The following is a 24,307-nucleotide window of genomic DNA, read 5'->3' on the forward strand; positions in this document are numbered from 1 at the left end:
TCTTATGTGATTTTTCTTGAACTTTAAATCACTTCAAATTTTCTCCCCCTGAAATTATTGATAAAACAAATACATGTTTCTGTTTTTGGGCACGGATGCAAATTTGCAACATATTCCACAACACGCCCCCCGGCAGTAATTTCACAGTGACTTGGTATGAGCTGCACTGAAGGCTCACTTGAGTGAGTGATGCTGCGCCTGTGTGCTAGAGTCCAATGCAAACCCATCACTTATCATATCGTGTGAGAGGCCAAAGATACATGTGAGCCACTGTAACATGCCTCAAGGTTACACTGCTTGACAAATCAAATCTGCTTCTCTGACATGAGCGACTTGACTGATGTGTCTCTCACCTTTCGGCTATGCCCAGTCGAAGGAGTGGGATTGATGGGAGAGCAACATGACGAGCTGTGCCAGCTCCTTATCTGTCTGCATCTTCTGTTTGTTACTACAGTATTTGTTAATTCCTCTCAGATATAGGAGATTTAAGCAAAGAGGCTGAGTTAAACTTGCAGGTTGTAGAAGAGTTACATGGATTATGTGTAGTAATTTAATCACGTTTTTGAGAAAAGTTCATTATTTAGCCTGATCTTGAAGGCTTGTTGTGCTGCTATATTTATCCTGAGCCCGACTGAGGTGGTAGAGCAGTTTGTCCACTAATTGCATGGTTGGTTCCTTGGCCCCTCCAGCCGCTGAAGCGTCCTTGGGCAAGACAATGAATCCCAAGTTGTTCCCGATGGCAGCTCTGTAACCAATAGCGTGTGAATGAGAAACCCATTGTAAAACACTTTGAAGCAACGCTTAAAAGGTGCTATATAAGTGTGGACTATTTATAATGTGGGTTGAATCTCAATATTTAGGACATAGATAAAGGTTTAGTAAAATAAAACCTTTTTGTGCATGAAGTATCTGTTGAGCAAACATGTTAACTTTTTATTTAGCGCAGATTGTTTACATATCTGCATACAATACTTGTCCAGAGTTTATGTTCTCTTGTTTTTTGTCTATTTGTCCTCTTCATTCCGATAGGTTGAGGCAGACGACCACCCTCTTAGAGTCTGGTTCTGCTGGAAATTATTTCTTTCTGCTGTAGGTAATATACAGTCATGGAAACAAATATATTAGATCACCATTGTTTTCTTCAATTTCTTGTTCATTTCAATGCCTGGTACCACTAAAGGTATATTTCCTGAAGAATACAATGAGCAAGACAAAAAATGCAGCTGATTCCATAATACTTTCTGTCCTATTTGACATGCTTCAGCTTAATTGTATTCCCAGGGTATATCAGAGGCCGTTTCATGTCATAAGCAGCACTGCACATGCAAAGGCTTAGAGTGATTTCCTGCTTACATTCAAGTCGTAGCACAAAAAATACCAAAATGAACAAGACATTGAATAAAAGAAGAGTGGTGTTATAATGGGGCTCCCATATAGCTCAACAGGTTAAGCAGAGTGACCCATGTACAGAGGCTGGTCCCTGACACAACGGCCTGGGTTCGATTCCCGCTCGCGGCCCTTTGTTGCATGTCTTTCCCCCGTTTCCTGTTTGTCTCTCACTACACCTATCCAATAGAAGGCCAAAAAAACAAACTTTAAAAAAAAAAAAAAGAGTGGTCTTATAATTTTTTCCATGACTGTAAATAGATAAAAGAAGATTTTGAAGAAATAAAAGAAAGAAAGAAAAAGAAAACTTGCTCAAAGAGAAAGCAGGAAGTCCTTGGATTTGCTGTGCTATGTATATTTTTGTAGTTCTGTAATTTTAGTAACTTTAGTATCGGGCCTTAATATTTAACATAGTCACATATAATTTTTTGCGTTTGTAATCCTTAAATACATCACATCATAAGTGACACTCCTAACGTCAAAATTAAAAGCTATGAATTCATAATGCTAGTTGCACTTTTCTCCTGGAAAGAACTTTGGCTCAATGTCTGTCGTTTAAAATATGCTATTTAAATAACAGTGACTTGATTAAACTTGACAACATAATCAATGAGGAAAATATAACAGAAATTTGTCAGATGAGTGTGTCTATTTACTGTCTTATTTACATTTACATGCTTAGCCTGGTGCTTCATAATTAATGATGCAATAGATGCAATAATGATGCAATGAAACAAGGCTGCTTCGAAGTGGAGAAATAACTGTTCCAGAGATTAATTTCCAGAGTTGCTCCACTCCAGAGTTGCTCCTCTTGAGTAAATACTAAATGGCTGAAAACCACACACTACAAGGTTAAGAGATGACACCCACTCATGTGACCTTTGACCACAGACTAAGCTTTGACACTAGTTTGTCCTAGTAGCTGTAGTTTCGGTACTTGGTACTTGTGATACGTTTACATTTTACAGCTGAAATGGGATCGATCAAACAGTGATAGATATCAAAGATACTAATTTACAAGCTAATGTACAGTCAAGAGCAATGTTCCCTCTAATTTTCCATGAGTCTGAGCAAACACACAAACTCCCTGAGCATTCCTTGGACCACTGTGAGCAACATCAGACGTGTGCACTGTGGTCACACCAGCATCACATGGTTCATTAAAAGAATCAAATTACAGCATTTACATTTCTGTTAAAACACTTTGACAACAGGAGCCAGTTGAAGGCTGCAGTGATTTTAGTGACACTACAATGTATAAGAGTGAAGTTATTGAATATTTGTCTCTCTTTACTGTTGCAGCGGTTTTGCAAATTGCAGACGGACCCTGTTCACTCCATAGACACCAATGTTATTCCTGTAGCTTGAAAGACAGCTACTTTTGATAAAACTGGGCTTGTAGCACATTGTCTGCCTTGCAACAATGGGAAAGAGGCACCGTTTATGTTTTGACAACCTATATCTAATGAGTTATTGATGCTGGAAGCCCGAATCTGTGAATATCTTTCCAACTTTACTGAACTTGGGGCCACTACCACCTAAGGAGTGATATATTTAATTTTGAAAAGAGCATTTAGCCATACTTAAAGCTTTAAGTGCTTTATTAACACGGAACTAAACATTTTGTATTGTTTTATTATCACAGGTTCTGTCTGAAAAGAGGTGGCATCATTTTAAACAGTGAAATCAAACTAATAAAATGTAATGACCAACCAGTGAGCAATACTGGATTCTGCAAAAACATAAACAACTTTTTTTTAAAAATCTAAATCTTATCTTAACACAGTTAATGTATTAACTTATTTATGTGTGTATGCATGTATTTATTGATTTATTTAATACTGTTAACATATCAGAGTTCTGAGTGAGTTTTTCTTAAGATAGGCAAAGGCCAATTATTGATTACATATAGGCTATTAAATGTTTATGAAAAACTAAAAAGCATTTAAAAAAAAACAACTTAGGCATTTATTGAGTCACTAAAATACTGTAGAGTACAGACCACATCAGCATGATTATAAGCATCCTCTGGTAAATGAACAACCAGATACTGATGTCTCTCACCATATGGACTTCAGGAGATGACTGGGGGATGATAAACTGTGACCTACTGGTTGGGTTCTCTCTGTTCTCATGTTTCTTACATGTTTGTCCCCTGACAGCCGGGTTCTGTTTTTTGAGCAACACACCATACTATGACGTTTTTACAATGATGGTTCTACTATGAAGCCAGTTTGACATGTTCAGGTGTTCTTTGTGTGAAAACTCAGAGATTTCAGGTATCAGAAGGTGATTTTCAACTTTGTTAACTTTCTGCTTCAAATTAAATTTCCTTGACTAACCCAGCCCTCTGGACTTCCAGTAAGCTGTGTTCCTATTGGCTGTCCAGGTGGCTGCTTGGTGTTATCAGGAACACCTGAGCAGCTCAGTGTCTTCCTGCTTTATTTAGCTGCAGACAAACATTTCCTCTGTTTCTCTTCACCAGTGAACGGGGTTTGGCTCCGTTGCTTTAGTGTGTTCTTTAGGCGTTGGCTTGCAGCTTCCAGCAGTAAAATCGTCTTTAATGTGTTTCTTGGTATGTTTTAGGGCTTTGTACTGGACAGTTGTCTTGGTAAATGTGGTTCTTTAGCCACAGTTAGCACATGGTGCTAATGTGTGCAGTGATTAGTGGATTTGGTGCAGCTGAGTTGTGTTTTTATCTTGGCTGTAGTGAGTCTTTAGAGGTTTTTGGTCAGACACAATCTGTGTTCTTGTTTGAGAACCAGCGTTTGTTGTCCAGAAGGTAAGAGTTCCTGTCCTGATTCTCTGTTCTCAGAGGTTCTCTGGTAGGCTGCAGGAGACTTTAGCGTTTGGGTTGTGCTAGTTTGGTTTTTGTATGGTTTCATTTGGATGACTATCTCGAGGCCCCTCCATGTGGTTTAGTGAGGTTTTCTGCACCAGTTCTACAAAGCAACCTGCAGCAGAAGAGACTTTGAGAGTTTTTAGGAAGTTCTGGAGACCAGACTTAAGAGCAGCAGAAACATTTGTCAGCAGTTTGAGCAGGAGAAGGTGATCTTCAGAGTAGAAATGACACGGAAACCTTCTTGACCCGTGTGGTGAGGTCCTGTACCAAGAGTTTGAGCAGGTTGTGAAGAGTCTGTAGTTCTTTGTTCTGAAAGCACAAGAAGAGTCGACTCATTAAAGGAGAGAACAGGAGATGTTGCTTCTTCTGTCGCTCTGTAGTTTCCTTAGACTGAATATCAAGTTTATATTTTAAATGATTTACCATGTGAGCCCAAGAAGACTTCAATAAACTCCCTCCATCCCCTGGACACAACATATTTTATTAAGATGTTAAATCTTTTTTTAAAAAATGTTTTTGAGTTTTAATCCTAGTTTTAGCATAGTTTTTTCTCTTTCGCTTGTTTAGTTTTGTCATCTGTGTAAAAGGTGCTAAACAAATAAAGGTGAATTGATAAACTGAATAATTGACTAACTCATGATTGTGACAACAGAAGTATTTTCATTGTGATTTAAGGGTTTATTTCATTTTTAAGGTTGGGGTTAAAATCTTGACAGAAAAAGAAGATTAAAGAAATAAACTACATAACAAAAAGCAATTAAATCAAAGGGAAAAAAAGTAATACAATAAAACTTTTAACAAGTTTTATTAAAAAGATTTAAGAAATTTAAGATGTAATTTTAATTAAATGTTTTGAATTTTTAAAAATGTTTAATATTCTTCTTGTTGAATTGTATTTTTTAAATGTTTAATTATGGAAAATATTTTATCTGTAATTTTTAATATTTGTATTTTAAAAATTTTGTTTAATTTCATAATGACATGAAATGTTGAATTATCTCATTCAATATTTTGTCTGTTTAATAGAGTTAAACATTAAATACAATTAAATGATATATAATCCATAATTAAACATTTAAAAAATACAATTCAACAAGAATATTAAACAGTAAAAAAATTCAAAACATTTAATTAGATTATTAAACCTTTAAAAAGACAAAACATTTAATTAAAAAATTAAATGTTTAATTAGAAAATTACATCTTAAAGACAATAAAACTTCAAATAGGAATTAAACAGAAAATACAATGAAGCATTTAAAAAGAAAATTAAACATTAAAAGGTGGTAAAACATTTAAAAAGAAAAACCTTAAAGATTTAATTGAAACATTAAATATTGGGAAAGAAAAAGAAACTAAAACAAGCCGATAAAACATTTGAAAAAACAATTAAACATTAAAAAGACAAAACATTTGGAAATCAAATCAGACATTAGAAAAGAATAAAAGGTGAGAAAAGAGCAAAACTAAATGTTTAAGAAGAATCAAACTAAAGACAAAACATGTGAAAAGACACCAGTTAGACTTTAGAAGATCAAATTAAGCAGAAGAGACAATAAAACGATCAAAAAGAGCAAAAACAGACAAAGGTCTTATAGCGTTTTCTAGTCTGAAACGAAAACATCAAGTTGTTTCTTCAATCATTTCCTCTTTCTATGTTCTTGGTTTGATTGTGGATAGATTTACTAAGAACTCATTTCCGAAAACTGCTTTCCAGATAAAGTCTACTAGTTGAAGGCATTGATCAAACTAATGTTACCTTCTGATCTCCACAAACTTTACTGTTCAGTGAAGAGAATCAAAGTTTGTTCAGGATTTCTAAAGAACCCACAGGTGAAGGTCTGAGAAGAACTCAGATGGATGTTCTAAATGTGAAATCAAGACTCATGGTCACAAGTTTTAAGGCTTCTGTTAACCAGAAAGTTCAAACTAACAGAGAAGTACTGAGAAACTTTTAAAATTTCAGTCCTCAGACTGTCTGAAGGTTCAAACTAACAGAGAAGTACTCAGGAACTTAGAAGATTTCAGTCCTTGGACTGTGGAAAGGTTCAAACTAACAGAGAACTACTCAGGAACTTAGAAGATATCAGTCCTTGGGCTGTCTGAAAGTTCAATCTAACAGAAAACTACTGTTGGACTTAGAAAATTTCACCCCTCAGACTGTGTGAAAGCTCAGGTCCTGAGGACTCGGGAGGTGTGGAGGGTTTGGAAAGTCTTGGAACTGAGGGTTCCACCCTCCAGCACAAAGGCTGAAGTCCAACCTCCTGACAAAAACGGTCGAGACGAGACTCGAGTTAAAAAAAAAAAACTCGAAAACGACAAAAAATAGATGATAAATGCGCAAAAAAAAGAAGAATTAGTATCTGAGCGAGTAGCTCAGGGGGATAAGAAGAGGACTACAGAGTGGAGGGTCACAGGTTCAAGACCCGACACCGGCTCTTTTCTTTGTTTGTCTTTGTCAGGATTTTGATAAAACTTAAGAAGGGTCTGGTCTTGAACCAGCGACCTGCAGCTCCATAGGCAAATCCTTAACTCACTGAGCTACAGATCAGATGAAAAGAAATAAATTCGTCGTCCCTTTGACATCGTAGTTCGTGAAGTGACCACATGGGCAGGGCCAAGGCGGAGTCTGGGTGGAGTCAGGGCGGAGAGTAGGCGGGGAGGTGGGTGGTGGCCTCCCCCCTCTACTCCCCCACCTCCCACCACACCTTTCCCCACCCCACGAGTTCTTTGAGTCTCCACAAGTTCTTCGAGTCTCCATGGGTTTTCCCGAGTTTCTGGAGTTTCCACCAGGTCGGAGGCAGAACAAGCTGTCATGAAGAGGTGTTGATGTCGGTCAGGATGGACTGAATTTTTACAGCGACTAGAAGGAAGACGACTAGAAGAGCAGGTCTTTAACCACCATCCATAAAATCCATGGAGTCGGCTCCAGAGAAATGAAGGGAGGTCAACTTTTATCAACCTCCATCCAGATGTTCAACTTGATATCTGTACTTTGACATTTTTAGCACCACAAACCTTTAGTATCACACTTTATTATAATTTATTAGGACTTTAATGGAATCCACCAGCAGATTTAGTTTTTGTTGTAAAACTTTATTCTTGTCATCGTGGGACTGCAGTATTTAAAACTGTTCCTTCTATTTGACCTCATGTTTATTAGTTTTAGTGGAAAAAGTTATTTTAGTTGTCCATTAGTCTCTTAAAAACCAAATAATAAATTGGATTAGTCAAGAGGTTTAAATTTCTTACTTTGTCATATTTTAAATATGACAAAAAATATAAAAATAAAGTGTCTTGAGACAATTTGACCTGTATTTGGCATTATATAAATAAAATTGAATTCAAATTGTATGTATCTTGTAATGTTGGAATAATTCAGCCATATATGTTGGAAAACACATTTTCTTTGTCCATTAATCTGTTGATTGTTTTTTCTGGTAATTCATTTCTTGTTTTGGTTTATAAAATGTCAAGCCCAAATATATTCAGTTTCCGGTCATAAAAACCAAAAAGATTTACATTCATGATGCAGGAATCAGGCATTTTTTCACTTTTTATCTTAGTTTAGTCAGAAAGATAGTTGATAATGTGTGAATTGTTGCAGCTGGTGAGCCGTAGAAGGTTTTAATCTTTTGGGCCGAGTGTCAGAAAACATTTAGAAACCAACATCAACAAAACACTCAACAAAGATTTGAACATCATTAAAGGGAAATCCAACTTTTGCAAGACAATGTCTAATTAAAGGACATTTATTTCCAACGTAAATGTGTGATATTCATCCTCTGGAGCTTCTCTTCACATTGTCTTCCACCTGGACTGGTTTGGTCGGGAGCATGTGCAACAAACATTTGAAAAACTGCACTTTAACATCAATGAATGACACTGAAGTTTAATCGCTACATAAATGAGACTGAGTCTGAATGTGCTGCTCTGTCATTAACTCCTAAGTTTAGGGAAAGTTCAAACAAAAGAGTTCAGATAAGACTTGAGAATGAGCTTATTTTGAACAATCATCTTAGACTTTCTGAGCTTCAGCACCTCTAGCAAGATATTTTAACAACAAGCAACTCAAGAGATCCAGAAGTTGGCGAGAGTTAGCTTTAGCTGAGCCAAAGAACATGTGGGACGCTAACCTAGCAAACATTTCAGACTTTTCTCTGTGAATTCTGAGAAATAATTTCCTATTTAATGACAGAGCTACACATCTTAACTCAGTCTCATTAAAACAGACTCTAATTCAGTGTCATCCATCCATATTAAAGTGCAGTTACCCAAAATGTTTGTTGCATGAGCTCCAACAAAACCTGTCCAGGTAGAAGGCCACTTTGACAAACAGGAAGTGGAAGATTCCAAGCAGATTTATAGAAGGGGGAACCGGACTGTACTAAGTGTGGTCGAGTATAGAGGGGTGTTTTGTGGGTTTTTAAGGCTGATAATGATTATTAGTGAGACATTTGGAGTAGATATTCATTTGCAGTAAATGAAAATATTTAAAATCTTGAGTTAAACTTAGAAGAACACAAACTCTAACAGAGAACTTTGTTGATACGTTTTTGTTTTGTTTACAGATATTAAGTTAAAGGAGTTTTATTCGTGACGTATAACCAATCAAATCACTCCAGAAGACAGAGCGACCACAGGTAAATTAAGGTTCAGAGCCAAAGTAGCACCATTTTTAAATGTATTTATTACCGTAAATCAGTAAAAAATAAAATACTGATAATCAGTAAATCAGTCAGCCCACAATTACTACAATTCTACAATGTATGTCTCTTTCCTTTAACTTCTTATTTGTACAATATATGATGTATATTATGCTGTTTTTTCATACCAAAGGCTCTACTATGATGTTTTCTCAGAGACATACCATGCTACTGTGTTTGTTCTGGCCCTGGGCTGCTGCACTCCTCCTCTGTTGTTTTCTGGATTGTACTCAGCTGCATGTCTTCGTCCACCCGGCCTCCGTTGACTCGTCCGGCCTGCCGTCTCTGGAGCTGAAGCTGGATTGGAACAGACCAAAGTACAGTCCAATCACGATGCCAGCTGCCTCTCAAAAGGCTCCTTCATCTGGCAGGTGGTGGCACTTCTTCTGAGGGGAAGCTGAGCTGGCCCAGCAGAACTTTGGAGATGTGTTCCAGTGGTTGGTGGATGTGTGGGGAGATAGAGAGGGACCTTTGAATTGTTCAGAAAGGAAAACAGGGAACTCACTGGTAGTTTTAGTTTAGGGTGCTACTGCGATGTGTTTTTGGGTTTTAAGAGGTGAACAGGAAGAGTTTTTTTCGTATTGATTATCTTTTACTTTGTTCCTGGTTGGAATGCCCATCAATGTCAACATGAAGTTCACTTTTAGTTCTGTTTATTTATTTTTATTTTACTAACACCCATTTGCTTTTAACCCCCTCACATGTTGTGTTGTTGTAAACTTACTCTTTCAAATAAATTCTCGTCTAACCCTCTGGAAACCAGCGTTTGGACTGTTTTTGTGTTGCTCCTCACCTACTGACAGCTGTGGATTAAAGGCTATACTGTGACGTTTTTAGAGCGACATGCTATACTATGATGTTTGTTGGGCGACACGCTATACAGTAATATATCAATTAAAAAAGCCTAAAGACGTTTTTTTTGTTTTAGTTTTTTTTGGGTTATTTTGCAACATATAAGAATTCGAACAGTTTTAAAAGTTACTATACTTTTACTTGTGCAATGGAATTATTATTCTATGGCATTTTTTAGATGACACATTATACTCTGATGTTTTCATTGAATTACATACTATTTTGACAATATACTGCACTATGACATTTTTTGAACCACATATCATACATGACAATTTTAGGCAACATCCCATCATTTTGCGCTTTTTGAACCACATAATAATCTATGTTTTGTTTTTTTTTCTTGCCAACATGCTGTACTATGAACTACAGGCCATACTATGTTATTCTTGAGTAAAGCATACTATACTTTGACATTTTCTGAACTACATCCTATACTATGGCGTTATACACAGAGTGCTTTGGTTACATGTTGATTTATAATCTAGATGTTTTTCTGTTTTGTTTTTTGACGAGATTACCACAGACCTGACCGTGAACACCGTTGACACCCACCTGAGGGAGACGCTGCCTAAGATCTCAAGGCTGCTTGGTCATGGTCTTTCTGGCACGTACTCTTCCAAGATGAGCCGGGAAGTTTAACACTGATGGAATGACACCAGGTCTAAGCCAACAAACTTCCAATTCCTCCTCAACCCATAGTCTCTAGGAAACCTATATGGAGTAAGAAAAGTAGACAGAGAAGTAATTAAGTCTGTACACAACATATTAAAAAGAAATCATGCTAATAAATTAAGTACAAAGAACCGAATTAGCCAATATACTGGAGACCAGAGCTATTTAATTTGATAAGTATAACCTTCTTTAGTAACATTTGAATTATTTGAGAGCAGTCCTAAAGAACTGCCTGTAATCCCAATCATAAAATTGTTTTGGAGGAAGAACATAGATGGTAATCTGGATATACATGAGTTAGGCTTTATAACTACTATTGGTAGTATTGGTGGTAGTAATAGCAATGTGACTACTACTAGTAGTAGTAGTGATAGTACACACTACTGCTGCTGATACTGGCACTGCTACTACAACTTGTAATACTATTACAAATGCTGATACTACTTCTACGACTCTAACTGCTGTTTATACTACTACTGCTGCTTGTACTTTTAGTATTACTACTACTGCTTGTACAACTATACTACAGCTACTATTAATCGTCTGGTATTTGGTTGTCAAGCTGCTAGCTCGCCTTAGCGTTTTGCTAGTGGCTAACTAGTTAGCTCTCATAGACTGGAAGCTCTCAACAAGATTTCATAATGAAAAAAGAGCCAAAAACTATTCTTACCTATGAAAAGTCATTCCAAGTTTCCTTGTCTCAATCGTACGACGTAGTGTGTAATTGTATGCAGCACAGTGAGCCGGCATACTTCTTGTTTCCGTTTTCACGCCGTTTACATCAACGGAATGCACTGAAACTTTGCCTCCACGAGCTTAGCCTCGCTGTAGCACGCAGCTCAAAGGGGCGTGTCCTATCTACTCATTCATATCTATGACAACAACGGTAGCTGCACATAAGGACGCGTGACGTTGGTTAGCTGCGTAAATACCATTATATACAGTCTATGGTAAAGACGTATGTGAATCGCATCATTGGCTGCAGCAGCCAGTCACCGGTCACTCACTGACTCACATTGAAAAATAGCACAGAATGAATTGTTACGTGTTTATTTTATTTACAATTTAGGTTGGATTTTTTTTTGTGCGCAGCAGATTTTCTGTGCGCGGACACCGTGTCAGCAGTGCGCAATTGCGCACGCGCGCAGTTTAGAGGGAACAGTGGTCAAGAGGTTTAACAGTTAAAACAGACAAGTCTCAGTTTCGCAAGTAGGTTAAGCCTGCAAATCAGTAAGACAAGGTGCAATGTATTATATAACATTGCATTTGCAAAATATGCCTGAGCTTTGACATCAGTTAAGTAATTTATAGGTGTGGTTTGCAAGCCAGCTGATTAATTTATTGTTTGGTTTCAGTCAGCTTTTGGTGGAACATTTTAGCAGTTTTGTACAAATACATTTCTTTTTTGTTATACTTTTGTCTATTACTGTTAAATTCATTGTCACTTTTACACCAGCTCGTAAGTTTGTTCAATTAATTATACATTTTTACACTTAAAGTAATCAGAAGGTCGGATGAGTTCAAAGTTCTTTTATACCAATAGATGTATACAGCATGATGAACAAGAATGATTGCTAAGCACTAAATATGCAAAAGCCTGTCGATATTTGATGATTTCGGTGCGTTCTCATAAAATCTTGCATTTTTGTCTGTATTATTTAGTTTAAATTTGTGATTTATGATGCTAAAAATGAATTGGGAAATGCCTTTCAGATTTCCCACATCCCGGCATCAGCATTCCTGGCCTCTGTCAGAGAGCCTTTGGAATGTGCAGTTCCCAGTGCCACTCCCTTTCTGTCCTACTGAATTCCTGCTGCCAGCCTCTTCAGAACTGTGTGTACAGCACTTCACCACCATCACCAGCAGCTCTGCCAAGCACCACAGTAAATATCGAGCGGTGTTTATCAAAAGCCGGCACGAACTCTCTTTGAACTTTGAATGTAGCCATTATCAAAATGCAGCAACGGAAATATTATTGGCAGGGACTGTAGCGTAGGCTGAGGGTCGGGGGGAGCCAGACGATTCGATTATTAGTCCCCGACTGCAACTGGTTTCCCCTCGAGCATGTTTGCTTTGGCATGAGATGGCACGGCAGGCGTTGGATTATAGGCTAGGCTGAGAGTTCGCCTGGGACAATAGGGTGGCCCAGTGTTGATAGAGATTGTCCCGACCTGAAAGAATCGAGCTATGTGCAGGAATCAACTCTTGCAGCGCCTCAGTAAGCTCAAACAGAGCACAATGATTTTGGAAACTGCATTTGAAGAGGGAGAAAGCGCACACAAACACCTGATAAACATCTGAAACAAGAGTGACCACTAGTTACGTAACAGGAACCCTGATAAGAAGAGAACACGCAGTTGTTTTCAACAGGTACCAGAAGCAAGATAGATGTCAAATTCCACTAAAGTTCATAATTTATGTTGTGATTTTTTTTTTACCTGTGAGCCCCAGCTCGGCCTGAGCAGCTGGCTTTCTGTATCTTTATCAGCATTTAACAATGGATCCTGCTGCTGATGCATTCACTGTCATGTTTTTTTTAGCTGAACCCCCCTGGGTTTCCATCTGCACACACAGCAGCAAACACTGAGTGTGCTGCTGACACCAGACAACTGCTAAAAGGTTGAGTCACTTGACCAGCCAATATCCCGAAAGGATTTCTTTAAACATGCTTGGGTCGAGCGAGAAAACAAATGTGCTGTGAAATAACTGCAAGGGCACTGAGCTGTACTTTTGCAGAAGACATATGATTCTCTCAAAGGGTTTTAGCATACGGATGCACTTTTGAGGAGTTTGCTGTCACGTTTTAGGTGGGATTTATGCTCGTATTTTCCAGACCACACGTCAGAAATCTGGGATTAACCTTCTAATATTGTTTCAAAATGACCTTGTGACATAAAAATCCACTAAATTACAGGCAAGCGAGGCTAATCTCGTGTGTCATCATTTTTAGTTTATGTCTCTCTCATTTGATGATATGATAGACTTGCTGAGACTGACGAATGGGAAAGGCAGGTGGCCATTCTCACAGGAAAGCGCAAAGCCCAATGGAATATCTAAAAATATGAGCGAACATAAAGCATCCAGGGGGTCAACAGGGTGGTGTTGGGTTGCCGATGAGTTGAGGTGAAGGGTGACGGGGCAGGCATTCCACTCCTGAAATGATGTGAAATGACGCAGTAGGTGGAACCATTTCACTCGGGCAAAAACTGCAATCCATCAAGCGTGCAGAAATGCACATTATGAGGAGTGTGCACAAGTTTGTGGCCAGACTAAATCTCTGATCTCCTCTTTTATGCTTATTTTAGGGACAGAAAATGATTGTTTAGTGCAGAGAGGTTAAGTGCACAAAAAGCCACCACTGTAGAAACCACATCATGGAAGGATGCACAGAGCTAGGCTAGTAATTAGCCTGTATGGACATATGCACATTCAAAATTGTGCTCCTGTTTACTTGCAAAAGCCCCTGAGACCAATTAGAGCTGCATTCTCTCTTGGTAATCCAGCCGCTGTCTTTTGCCTCAGGGGGCTCATCTATATACCTGACTGGTCAATATATGTTAACCTCCTCTCTCTTGTTAGTAGCCAGTCGAATTATTAACTTCCACAACAAGTTGCTGAACAATCTGTGACGCTGGCATCTCCAGGTGACCAGTAAATGCTCTTTTCTCATCTAATATAGCAGAAAAAGAGCAGAAAATAGCTTTAAATGTGCTTAACTTGGAGGGAATAGCTCATTCTGTGTTTCGGCCGGATCATACTGTTACGAAGTTCGGGGAGGCTCAGGTGCAGGAAATGAACAGGCGGTCTTTAAATGCAACACAGATTTATTTTCACAGGTTTAAGGACTACAAGCGGAAACTAGGATTTTAACAGGAAACGGAAATTGAGAGCAAAAGGCTCTGAATCTTACAGCGGCACCTAAGGGCCGGGCAGAACTGTAACTAGACAAAATAAAAACTAACTCACGGTAGGTAACACCAAAGACGAGAAATGTCAGTCTCACGACTACTAAAACTAACCACGAGGCTATCTTTACCAGGATAGCGAAAGGGTAACTTCAACAGAAGTCCTCCCAAACTACGGTGCTTCTTTAACGAGAGCTATAACTAAGACAGGACTACACACTCACAGATTATACAAGAATGCTCAGAACTGGTTCACCACAGTAGCAGCCAGGGTTGGAGCAGTGTGCTTCGGGCCTGATGGTGGAAGGCCTGAAGCAGCAACAGGTGAGTGGGAAAGGACGCTAGAAGGAGGGAGTCGGCTCAGGTGAGTGTTTCCTTGGCTCTGAGGTGATAACCAGGGTCCAGTGCTGACGGCAAAAACGGCAGGAACAGGTGGGTCCAGAAGGACTGTGTTTTTTTTACGATCTGGCAGTGAGAGCTGGGTCGTGCCTGGTTATATTACTGACTAGAAGAAGCCTGATTGGTTGCACTCCACCTGTTCATGAGCTGGCTGATTATGGCCGATGGGGAACACCTGTTGCCTCCTCTGCACTGCTGGGCTGCCCTAAAAGGAAAGAGGAAGGAGAGGGGAGAGCACTAACTAGGCCTGGCAGCAGCCAGCCTGACATTCTGATGGTGTCATTGGTGAAAGAATAATTAATGTGTCTTCTCTGAGTCAATGAAAGCTATTACTTTCCTAAGACAGCACTGAGGCGGTCGCATGCCTCTCCTGTGTGCTGCAGCTACCGTGGATACGGCAAACACAGCAGTGAAATATATCACAGTCACCACCTTTGGCTGCGCTCCAGAATTAATGTAACATGGTCAATTGCCAAAAAATGATGCTCATGTCATCCACCTCTCTGCAGTAAAACAAAGAGCAAAGTCCTACTTGGGGTTAGAAGGAAAATGCAAGTTTGTGCAAATGTTAGAAAGTGAAATAAATGCACTTAGAAGATGGGCCAAATCTCTCACCTGCTCTCATGGTGTATTATGAAATGCACCCATGCTGGGACCTCATGCTGCGCTTGTGGTAATGCTAAGTCATCATGACAGGACACAAATGCCATTTCACTGAATCTTATCTGAGTTTTCTTTCCCTATAACTTGAGTTTTAAAAATTCGACTAAAACCAAAAGGAATTTCCACGTCACAAGCAAGAAGTGTACTGAAAAGTGCTGGAACAAAAAGTCCTGTCCAAGTACTGTTGACTTCATTATTCTTGAGAAACCCGATTCCATTCCAAAAACTCATCATTAAGAGATTTTAATCCCTGGTTAAATATAGCACAAGTTGCTTCAGAGGCGTCGCCCTCCCGTGGTCCCCATTGTGGCGTTCGAGCATGTCTAATCTCTTACGTAACAACAGGGCATTCACTTCTGTGTGGTTCCTCATTAGTAGTAATTCAATATCAACACAACGAATGGCGTTCACAGAAAACATTACAAGCATGGCTTTGTTCAGTCATTTTATTCTGTGCAGTTTTTTGCAGAATGTGGCAAAGGCGAAAGCTTGATGGACAGTCTCACAGTTTGAACTCACACTTTTAACAAATAGCCCCATATTTGTTTGTGTTTGTCAGGACAACTTGTGTCCTCGCAATCCTTTTCATTAGTACAAGCTGTTCCATTTGAATTATTTGCATTTCCCATGATACCTCACACATACGAACTTGCGTGTGTGTACACAAACATGCACATAAACTAGGGCATTTATTATTACCCAGGCCAAGGCAGGAGCAGACTAAGTTCACATTTTAATGAGACACTAAAAATTTTGGAGTTTGCTGTTACTGCAGCAGATAAGACCAGGAGGAGAATAGGAAGCTTCAGCTTTATTTTTAAATTCAAATTTACTTAAACTACAGTCCTGCTGTCCAATAAGATTATGTTTAAAGACCCCCTCCAGCCAAAATTATTAGTATTTTTTAAAACCTTCTTAACATGTCCATATGATGCTTTCTTTTTAATGTGCGAGAGGATAGATAATGAGCCATATAAGCTGTGAACACCATGGATGATTATTTTCCACCTTCAGCCAGTGTTTCATACGTAAAAAACTTAAGGAACCAATAATGTCAATTTATAGAGAGATCGTTGGTCCTCTGTACCTAGTTCTAACATACAATAGTGTAAGATGACATTATGTGAGCCATTTTAAGGCAGAAAATTATTATTTCAGTGGAAAAAAAACACTTGTAAATCTGCAACTTTGACACACAGAGATGAGTTTTTAGGGGTTAAATTACCAACAAAGTGGGACCTTAATGAACTTATTCTTGCTTTGTGGTTTATGAGTTTGTTTCAACCTTTGGATGTTAATTTTATAGCTGATTTGGTGTGAAAAGGAGCACACTGGCCCAAGTGATAGCATGGATTTTACGGCAGGATGGTTACATTATATGTGCAATGAAATAGCAAATGCTCAAAATATGTTTTTGTAAAACACACCAAGCTACACTGACAGCACTAACTCTTAAATAAGTAGCATGTTTTTGTGACACAACTTTCCTTTTGGTGTACAGTAAATATGGATTGAAAAGCCAGGCAACAGTGCTAAAAATACCTCTCTTCAAATGGCACAGTTGGAATTTAGCTGCCCAGTGATCCAATCAATACCATCATCAATGAATCTATACAAAACATGAGCTAACTTGCTCAATGAACAAAAAAGACATTTGATGCTCTATTTAGAGAAATCTGATTCCACAAAACTGATATGTACGGTATTGTTATTGTAGGTGAAATCGCAAAAACGGCAACACAAGGAAAGAGAGGACATAGCTTTGTCATCTGAGCTGTGTTAATCCACTGCGTTCAGCACATCTCTGGCTGTTCACTGGGGCTTTCTCAAGGTGAGAAGTCAGGGCAGCGGCACCAGCTCTCTGTGGGACGTTTACGTTGTGCACTGTCTCCTTGCAGAGCTGGCAAAGGGATGATAATTAATCTTAAATTAAAATGCCCTTCACAATGGAATCAAACCTGTGCTGGGCTGTTAGATTTGAGATCAACATCTAATTAAGGTCACAGCAATTTTTACAGGAAGTTTGCTGATAATTTAACTAATAGCAAGAAGATATGTTAAAAACAGAATTCAAAAATCACAGTTGTGCGGAAGTCATTCAAAGTGCACAGCAGTCAACCAGGCAGTGATGTGTCAGTGGAATGATACAGTCATTTTTAAACTTCTGGCACCAACTACGTCAACAATGCTGACAGTGCACGAATTGTTAGATTCAGCAGCTGGATTGCAAGCTGTCCACCAAGGTCAGCAAAGAAAAGTTCACGTTTGTGGGACTTGTTAAAGGCCCGATCTCTTTGAGCCGTCTGATCCATAATTTATAAGGAGTACAAGATATTCAGTGGCAGCACTTCAAAGCCAGGAGGCTCACAGCCAGGGTGGGAATGTCCAACAATATTATGGGGAGCTTCTCTATTCCAGCACCGAGCACCACAGTGATAACAAAACACATTGTTAGTCCAGTTTAAAAAGCATATATAATCTCTTTCCCAAAGAATAAGCATATTAGAATATATTTCATATTCCTGTAGAATCAGCAGTGCAATATGAGACTAAGTTAAAGCTCACATCACTCAAAAGGATTATTACCACACTCTTGAACATTTTTATACTTCAAGAGGAAGCATTATATGTCCCTGGAGGAAATGTGTGCAGAGGGAAATGGCATTGTCTCCTCTATGGTCTCTTTCAAGTACTTCCTGGGGAAAGGCTGGACTGCGCTGATACATAGAGAAACCTCACCTCACACTCCATCACTGTTTCCTCAGCTGTAATGAGTGACTGATGTTTTTTTGAAAGCACAGTTTTTATGTCTTTAACACAGAGCTCACCGGACACATGGCCTGGTTGAAATAAATGACACACTTAATTACAGGCTGTAAAAAAGTGGACTGTTATTTCCTCTTCTTGCAGATACTTGTAATTTATTATTGTTTTTAACAATCGACTGGTATTTTACAAATTATCCATGTTTTTTTTTTAAATGACAAATAATATTCAGTAAAATCACAGGAAAAATAGTCATGAACGCTATTTTTTAACCATATTTAGATCAGCTAAGAAATATTAATTTACAGATATTTTACATTATTTAAAAGGATATTTATTTATACTAAGCGTCATTGTTGTACAGGTATTTGCTCTTATTTCACCAATTTTTGAACATTACAATATTCCACTGTTTTTTGAAATTTTTTTTCCTGCACCTTTTCTGCAGATTTTCTCAGTTTTTTGTATTTATCTTTTTTACTGTGTATATTTGACAATGGCTCTGTATCAATAAGGATTTACACTGCATATAACCCAGATACCTAAAAAGTTATTACATGGAATATTTTTACATATCACATATAATAAATGCCCCTCTCTGCTATAGAGACAGTCCAGACTATTAATTTTAATTACCATAATTATTCCAAATAAAAATGTGACCAGCTTTGGCCATGAAACATAGCAGGACTAGTCCACTCTTGCGTCTAAAAAGTGGGAGAACAGCTTTAATTGTACATTCCTTTCATTTGCTTTCTTTACATAACAGGATGAGGCAGATGGTGTTTGAGTAACACCAGCCTTGCATGGCTTTTCCTCCACTCCCAGTTGCACATAATCATCAGTGTGCCACCACATTGCTGGGGTGTAACCATGCAGGTGAATGTTTGAATGTTTAACACCCCTAAAAGCATTACTGGCCACTGCACTAATGCAATGCAAATGCATGCATTCAGGAGTTTTATTGCTTCCCCTGCGTCCAGATACGTTTTAAGTGCTGGTCAACAAATGTTCCAGTGTGCATGTGATGCTGTCTTTTTTTTTTTTTTTTTTTTGCAGTTGCAGAGTTGTAAACTACACTCTGCACTGTAGTGGGCTGCGAGCTGCACCATAAAGCAACATTAACGAGGCTGCTAGTGGACTTGGCGCTGTGCAAATATTGGAGTGTGTGTCCAAGCCTGCGCGCTGTGGCTGTGGCAGCGGCGTTACAGTAGTATGGCAGACTGCAGTAAATACAGTGTTGAAGAGGCGGGGTTTGACATCTCGGCGCTGAAAACATCTCTAATCCAGTATTTCAGGTGCCGAAGTCGACTGAGCGACCATTGCTCGCTACCGCCGCGCATCAGTGAGCCGCAGCGGGGACGCACGCCTCTCAAGCCGGAGTAAAAGAAAGAAAAGTGGACGGCAGCTGCTGGTGGACGGTCCGAAGTGGAAATTTCGTGGAGGAAAGAAAGAAAGAAAGAAACCTTCCAACAAAAAAACAGCCAGTGAGAGTGAAGTTTCACCGGGTGCACTTTGTTGTTCCTGCTGCTCTGCCTTGACATAACCAGCGACTCCTTCGGCTCTTCTCCCCCGAAACTCAACCAAAACACCCTTCTTCCGTGTGTTCCGGAGGATATTACCACACTTTGGATTTTTATTCTTTCTCAGGTGAGTGTCTCCTTTATTTGAGTTTCAATTAAGTTGTTCTTTAAACTTTCCTAGCTTGGGTTTTGCGGCAGTACGTGGGGCGGATGTGTACCTGGAGCTCAGGTAAGTCGGACACCAGGTAGGCCTAGCGTTAGCCTCGGTTAGCTCACTTGTCAAGTTGGAAAATGTGTTTAAAGCAGCACTAGAGTTGCTTTATCGCATTTATACGGTTATTTTCTGTGACTTAAAGCCGTTTATTTCTTCATTAAAGTCGTGACATCGGTGTTGACAACTTGCTAGGAGTGAAGCTATGTGTCGGTTGGTGATTAAATATTAAAATATGTAGCTAGCATAACAAAATGGAGCCGGCGTCGTGCCATAAAGTGATCATCTGCCAAAAAAAAAGTAAACCACGCTTTGTTGAAACTGTTATAATTTTTTATCACAGTTTAATTTTTAACTGCTCTGTGGCCTGGGTCATAAGCAATCCAGTTTTTACCTGTTGAAATAGCCCAAAAGGAGCTGTTCAAATCATATAATGCAGTTTTACAATTGCTATATAGTGAGTACAGCCCCTAAGTTGTGACTGAAATAACTAAATTCACTTCTGAGGCTATATGATAATGGCAAAAGACATCATTTCTTTATTTTATATGTAAACGATATCCATAAATTATGTTAAGTACAATCTTAATAGGACATTAGACACATCATAGCGTAAACACTGAAGAAAATGTTATAGTATTTCCTATAATCATCTTAAATGTCAGGCCTAACAATACTATAAACTGTAACAACGCTTGAATTTCACAAAAGAAACACCTTTGCTGTGACCACAGAAATATAGTTATCTGCATTTGACTGTTTGATCCAGATAAAAACAGCTGTATATCAAAAACCGCTTTGACACGAATCACAATCAGTTTTTGGCATGACACAGCCTGCTCTCCCATTCTGCATCCATTTTCACACCTTCGTCAATATTTACTGGTACATACAGCAAGTATATCAGCTTTCCACTATCTCTTATTGGTTTCGGTGTGGCCTCATTACATAATTTTGTGTTTTATATGTGATCAAAACCACTCAGAAGTTTACAAGAGCGCATTACGCCTCCTTCTCTGCACCCAGTGAGCTGCGTTCTCCCTCCTACTTTAAATCATTCCAGTGTGAGGACCCCTCTGTTCGGTCACATAAACACAGAGATGATGATAATGATGAAGCAGTGAGATCTCCAGCCCCTATAGACATCATGCACACTCACCCCTCGCTGCCGATGCTTTTGGAACATTTCCTTCAGGACCAAGATGGTGAAATAAATATGGAGGCATGCTGAAGAACCGGTTTTGACACCAGGCCTTCTGTCTGCTCTTTGTTTTCGAGCATGTTGAGCAAGAATGCCTGGAATACGTGCACTTTTAGTAGGTCTTGTTTGTTTACTGTGCCTCAGTCATCTTAAACTGCATTATTCTATGTGTATTTATAGATAAAGCTGAAAATATGGTGCAGGGTTCTTGGTCATCATCATTCTTGATGTTTCTTGGCAAGCTGCTGTCAAATATGGGGACATTAAGGAAGCAATTGTAAGAGCAGCGGAGAGGATGTTATATTTCAATCAGATTGTATTCAGTGTGGAATCCTGGAACTGTGCTTTTGTTCTGCCTTTTCCTCTGCTGGACGCGGTAAGAAATAATGGGTGACTCAGCTTGGTGTGGGTGACCTGTTCAGTTTCACAGGGCTGAACACGGTGACCGTGTGTTGGAAAGTGGCAAGCCTTTGAGCAGGAAGCCCACACAGGATATGACCGCTGCATTGTTGCCTGAAGGCTTGAACCATGTCTGCAGTCTGGAGGGAATTTTACAGTCAAGTTTCACTGTTGTTTGAGGGTTTTAGGATGTAGGGTCATGTTTTATTGCTCCTTATTGTACATGCAGTGGCTGCTTGTGCAAAGGCTATTGTAAATATTCCAACTTTTGTTTGTTTGCCCGGTCCCAACTCTTAATTAAAATACACAGACTAAAGAATTTTGGAAAGCGTTGTGTTAAATCCAAGAAATGTAGAATACTGTATCAGCAGTGCAGTAGAAATAAGAAATAGTAACTTCCCTCTTACTTAAACACTACGACCTTTCAGACTTTTACATAACTGCGATTGAAATTGAGAGCATTTTATTACCTGAAGCTGATTGAGACATTTAAAATGTCCCTAAATTATCCTTGTTAAGTGAATTTAAATTCAGCAGTGAATAACTCAACACCAAAGTAAACTTCAGGCTGGTACACCTGGCAGCAGAAATAGTGCAGCCTTTGAAACTGCAATTTATAACCACAAACCCAACACAATCCGTAACCTTGCTCAGCAGTTTTTCCTCCATTCATTAGCATACTTTTTGCCTTTTCCCAAAAGCAAATACATATGCAGTTAATAGATCTCAAACCATCTGTTAAAGAAATAGTTGTGCAAAGAATTATTCTGAAATAAAACTTAATTTTTTCGTTACTCTAGCAACAGTCTACTTTTATTCTATGTACATGGCATCATCATTATGTTGTCAGCCAGCAGTTCAAGGCCGTGACTGGTTAAAGTGTCTGTGTGGGCTACTTAAGTGGAGGTGTGAAACAGGTGGAAATAGCTTTTTCTCCCTATTTGACACCTGCAATAGGTTGCAAAGTAAGACTCAACATGGCTCTAAAGTTACTGTCTGAAATTGAATTATGTGCAAGTTTCTTCTTTAATAACAAACAGAGTATAATCTTCAGTAGGAGTAAAATGAGTCACAGTTTAGGAGTAACAAGAGGGAACACTCAGCTGTCATGTAGTTGTATAATGCACCAGCTTGATGGAAAGATATATTGATTGGCACAGAGAAAAAGGAGGCTCAGAAGTTGCAGAGTGGCTGAAAGCTGCCCCATGCTTTGTGGCAAGTCGTATTGTAGCACAGCGAATGTGGATTAAGGATTATTTTAAAAGCTTGTTACCCATGTGCAATTAATTTTTTTCCAAACCAAATGCTTTGGAAGAAAGTATAATGTAGAGAGATGTATGGAGTTTTATTATTATGGTTGTGAATCTGAAGGGAAGTTGTTCTAACAAAGGCCTCTTAATTATTTATAACGTTGCTTTTCCGACAATGCATTTGTTTTTTTCACATATTAAAGACACTTAATTAGTGTGACTCACTTTGCCACAGCTTGACACATCAGCAGCTTTTGGCATCACCATACAAAGAAGATCAATTTAATGATTCACAATGAGGCAGTCCCTCAACATATCACTAATAGATGAATTATCGCATCAGCCTTCACTACAAATTTGTCCACACTTCACAGATTCCTCTGCTTGCTGTTGCTGTACATGCTCTTTGACTGCTTTAAGTTGCTAGCTTTGGCATTTAACTGTGACAAGGGAAGAAATGAGTCAATCTTGGAAAAGTCTGAGCAACCCTTTGTTTACAGAGGAACACTGGACTTCCTGCAGTGGAGCTCTTGAGAGAAAAAGTGAAATTACTTCTTTTGTTTAGCGTCTACTCAGATCTATGCGGCATTTTGGCAAGGTTTTAGTAAAGCAGTGAGAGTGATTGTTGCTGTAGTTTTGTAGCTCTGAGTAATTACATGAATAAGTGACAAGTCAGGATACTGGTGTTAAAAGCTTCAGATATCATTAAGGATTATGAGGTTATTAAGTTGTCATTATTACATTGGCTGCCAATTAAGCTTGAAGTTATCATTGTGTTGTTGAATATTCATTAATATTTTCAAGTTATGTCCCGTGCCATACATTTTTTAATGTACTCATATAGTTTTTGCCAGCTATGTTGTTAAAGATAATAGTTTTAAAAATTAAGATTGATATGTTGGTCCACCAGGTAATTTTGGAAATTAATCCCATATTTTGACTCTCATGAACATTCATTTGGACTTGCAGATTAACTACACACACTATGGTCAAAAAATACCGGATTTATGTTAAAATAACAATCGCATGAAAGCATCCAGTGACACTTTTACAAATTAGTTCAGTTGCTTCTCCACTCTAGGGTATTTTGCCTGATATTTTTCATTTTTTCTGCATTTTTTTAAGTGCAGCTTTTAATGTTTGAGTGGTTACTTTTGTATATTTTACCTCACCGAATACTATGTTGGGCTGCAGTTGTGGCCTAATTTCCTCTTATCTCATATCAAACATTTACTGCCCCTCATTCTGCTTTATGTCTCTCTGTGTGTGTATGAGCTTGTAGCTGAACTGAAAAGCTAGGGTCATTTGAGCCCTTTGTTTTCCAGACTTAAATGTTTGATTTGTTACAACCAGATAACTAATCTCAGAGAGAATTTAGGTAACTTGCTTTACAAGACAGACCTATAGAAAAGTCATTATGGTTACTTAATAACTGAAACAATCTTTCTTTTTTTTTATAAAAAAAAAGAAAAATACTTTAATATGGGTTAACTTGTAAGGATCAACTCATGGAAAGGAAAATTAGTCTGA

At 38.6% G+C, this 24,307-nt stretch overlaps 1 protein-coding gene across 1 annotated transcript in view; it reads left to right on the top strand.

The window, feature by feature from the left end:
* Positions 1 to 19,407: 19,407 nt before the first annotated feature.
* LOC111564123 (inactive ubiquitin carboxyl-terminal hydrolase 53) overlaps positions 19,408 to 24,307 on the top strand; it is a 31,360-nt gene continuing 26,460 nt past the window's right edge. The window contains exon 1 of the mRNA XM_023263529.3: positions 19,408 to 19,843. The gene's annotated coding sequence lies outside the window, so the exon portion shown is untranslated. The remainder of the gene's footprint in view (positions 19,844 to 24,307) is intronic.

This window comes from Amphiprion ocellaris, chromosome 23 (assembly GCF_022539595.1).
Source record: "Amphiprion ocellaris isolate individual 3 ecotype Okinawa chromosome 23, ASM2253959v1, whole genome shotgun sequence".
NCBI lineage: Eukaryota > Metazoa > Chordata > Actinopteri > Pomacentridae > Amphiprion > Amphiprion ocellaris.